The sequence below is a fragment of the Coptis chinensis genome, chromosome 9 (genome assembly GCF_015680905.1).
Source record: "Coptis chinensis isolate HL-2020 chromosome 9, ASM1568090v1, whole genome shotgun sequence".
NCBI lineage: Eukaryota > Viridiplantae > Streptophyta > Magnoliopsida > Ranunculales > Ranunculaceae > Coptis > Coptis chinensis.
Genome location: NC_141464.1, coordinates 34,930,075 through 34,933,939, shown reverse-complemented (window position 1 = coordinate 34,933,939; position 3,865 = coordinate 34,930,075). Strand labels below are relative to the sequence as shown.

The 3,865-nt window shown below is 38.2% G+C and overlaps 1 non-coding gene across 1 annotated transcript; it reads right to left on the bottom strand.

Annotated features, from left to right (window-relative positions):
• Positions 1 to 3,060: 3,060 nt before the first annotated feature.
• LOC147475722 (small nucleolar RNA R71) lies at positions 3,061 to 3,164 on the bottom strand. The gene has a single exon (XR_015209939.1). It is a non-coding gene; the product is annotated as a small nucleolar RNA R71 (small nucleolar RNA).
• Positions 3,165 to 3,865: the final 701 nt, after the last annotated feature.

Sequence of the window (3,865 nt, the reverse complement as noted above, 5' to 3'; positions counted from 1 at the left end):
TCTGAGATAATAGAGTCTTCACATTATGTAACTTAGAGAAAACCATGTTATTTTCTTTTGCTTCTATACTTTGTTTTCATCCTTAGCCATATTTTTCTTTTTCTTTTCTTTGGCTTTTGACTCCCTTTTATTCTATTTTTGGAGTTTTTATTTATTTCTATTTTTCTTTTTCTTTTCCTTGGATGGAAACTTCTTTTCTTTTTTTCTGAAGCAACTAACTAATTTTTGTTTACACAGGTTTTTCTCTTCTTCTTTCTTCACTCATTCTATTCTCAGACTTATTCTAGATTGGGTAAGTTGAATTTTTATTTTGTTTTGTTTTTGTAATGGGGTAAAGGAATTGTGGTTTATGGAAGGCTAAAGAAAGGCTCGAGGGGGCTTACTAGCGGAAAATAATTCATAGGTTTGAATTTCTGGCTATATCGATCCAAATAGGGCCTAAATTCTCGCTTAGGATATGGCATAGTGATCAAGCAAGTGGACGTGTGATTTCTCTATCCGGATTTTACTTCTCTCTTATGTCATTTCTCAAATGTTTCGCTCATATAAGGCTTTAGGCTATATTCTCACAGGATTTGTAGAATAAGTACTGATAAGAGTCCAAAACTGTAGTTTTAACCCCTTAATAATCATACTGTTAGACCAATTATGTGAATAATAAGTAAGAGTTAATACTGATTACGTGTTTTTATGCAGTTCAGGCTTCAAAGTCCATTATGTGCGAACTGTGCCACTTTTAGCGAGATAAAGGAGAACAAATCGTGAGAACTTCCGAATGCTATATCTTTGGACTCGGACCTCGAATTGGGCCTACCTTATGTCAAAACGACCGGCTCGGAAAGAGCTTTCCAATGGTCCAAGCCTTAACCCAATCAGAGGAGCAGAAGTGGACGAAAAGTCTGTGGAAGCGAACTGCAGCTGAAGAGGCCTTTTGGACCGAAAGAATTGGGTTTGGGGCGATTCTCGGCCCAAAACATGGCTCCAAGCCCATGCACGATTTTTGGATCTGGATGTATAAAAACAAAAGCTTCATTCTTTGTTAATGGTAGCTAGTTAGACCTAAATTAATATATAGAATTCTAGATCTAGTTTTATTAAGAAGATTAAGTTTTAGTTCCATTTCAATTCCCTCGTTTTAGATTAAATCTTTGAATGATTGTTCTTGATTGATTAGATTAATAAAATAGTTAGTTGTCAATTTCGAATTTTGTCATTTCCATTCTAGATCTAAATTAAATTCTTGTTATTATTCCATTCCAGCCATTAAATTAGATTCATTATTGTTGTAACTAAGTAAATCTCAATTTCTTACATTATGTTTAGTTTAGATTCAATGGGAAATGTTGGTTTGATGACTCGAGGCTAAACCTCTATTAGAGGGGTTGATGAAGCCTTGATGAAAACTTAGTGGTTAGTATAGAATTTGGTAGTAGAATCTATTCCACTCTAGAAGGTCGTGTGTTTAAGCCATGAGAATGGGTGGGCGACCTCACATGCTAGTTAGTATCCGGTAGGAATGCCATGAACACTAGGGATTAGACTTCGAAAATTCTTGCCGTTAAAACGTAAGAATCGAGATACGACAATCTATACTAGGTTATTAAGTTGGAGTCGAGGTGGATTTAATTCCCCTCTATTTCTTTATCTAGAGTCAAACAATCGTATTTCCGTAGCTTCGTAGATTATCTTAGTTATATTTTATCTTGTTATTTATTATATCTAGTCATTTAAAATAACGCGTCTTGTTAGCATAACATTTCGTAAAGCTCTCATTGACTTAAGAGAGATTTCTTAGACTTAGAGAACAATCCGTGCTAGAGAACTAGGAGTGGAACGAACTTCCTACTCCACTTAGTGCAATTCGCATCGAGAGTAGAAGCTTTGATAATAGACTCGTAAAAGTTCAGTTTTAGTTTACTTACGTTTTGAATTCATAGTTCATTTCGTAGGTAAACTACTTATTTTACCATATCAAATGGCGCCGCTGCCATCTTAGTTACACTTTAGCATTGCTTTCATAGTAGAAGTAGTCATTTTTAAGTCCCATTAAACCCACCCACCCTTGTTTGTTTCATACTGTGGTTCCCCATTTCAGCGTGACAAATTCATAAAAAATACCGCGGCCAGCGGCTTCAAGGAGAGCGCGACCAGCTAAGTTCTTGGAATTTTGTTTACCCCTCGGTAGCGCCAGCATACATACCAAGCGACCGCCAAACACTGGAACTCGACTTCCCATCGAGCACGACCGCCCCATTTGGAGCGACCATACTAAAAACAACACCGAACTGAAAATTACTCGAGCGCCTTTCTATCTGTGCCGACGCGCCCGGTGTTAAATTTCTGGATTTCCACGTTTTGATTCAAACTTTGATCTTTCATATTTTTCAGTGTTCTAATCTCTTATATACACAATAACACGCGCATACAAGACGTTATTCATAAAGCGAAGCAAGGACGCTATCGCATTCCTTTCTTCCATACCTCGCATTTCCGGTTAGAGGTTTTCTACTAGTATATCGAAATTGTTTGGAGTGTTGTATGTTTAGTTAAGCTCAACTTAGTCTTGCATGAGATTAAGGTCCGGTCGAACAAAAAACAACAAACGTAATTACACGACAACAAACAAGTCTATCTAGTACACAACCCACGACACCTCTAACTACTATCACACACACCATACGACATAATGGTCAAGAAAGAGAGACTCCTCTCTCCGACTTTTACAAAGCCTTGAAGCGATAGCCCTAAATCGTGCATCGTTCTAGCGGACCCGTGGGGATTTTCGAATTCCCCAAACATATTTAATTTGTTACCCGTTTTCATGGGTTAGACCATGAAAAACCTTATCGGCTACATACGCGTAGGATTGAACAAGTCCTTATTTACATTCCACCATCCTACGGTTGGTGCGGAGCAAATTAAACCGGGGTATTCCCTTTCACCCTAGCCGATAAAGGCGGCGTCTTGGTTAACTCCCCAAGCGCCTAAGTCTGTGGACTCGTGGGCTAAACTTGTTCACCTGTTTATGGAACATTTTACCCACCCCTAAAGACGGATGAGATGCTTTCAAAGATTCATTTTTTCCGGCAGAATCCTCATGAATCATTTTCTGAGGCATGGAATCGTTTCACCGATCTCCTTATAGAGTGTCCACATCATAACTTAGCTAAAGACACGTTAGTTCGTGCCTTTTTCAAAGGTCTTCTACACCACCATAAAGAAGTCCTTGACATAATGAATGGGGGTAGTTTCCTAAGTAAAGGAGCCTCGGAGGCTTACAAATTTTTAGAAGACCAAACTAAACGGAATAATAATTGGGGGTAGTGATGATATCCCCCGCGGCCTAGTTCTTCTTCAACAATAAAGGCCGCGGTATGTTTGAGAAGAAAACCGATCCAGAACTTAAAAATCTAATCGAATCTCTAACTAAAAAAGTAGAGGCTATTTCTGCTCAACAAAAGCCTATCCCCGTCATGAATGTAAACTCCAACCCATGTAATTTCTGTTTGAGTCCGAGCACCGACGATTATTGTCCTCTAGCTTATGAACAACAACCACCAGAACAAGATAATGTTTACTCTATTAATAACTATCCTATTCCTAACGCCCCTTGGAGACAACATCCCAACTTCAGTTGGAGAAATAATCAACAAGTAACACCTCCAGGGTACAATAATCAAAACGTTAGGCAAGCAAACAATTATAACCAAGCTCCACCTAGACAAGGACAAGGACAAGGTCAAGGGAATTATAATAATTATAACAACCAAGCGCAACCACGACAAGGTCAAGCACAAGGTCAGAATAATTATAATAATTATAATACCAATAGAGGTATCGTTCCGGTTAATAATAATAACTATCA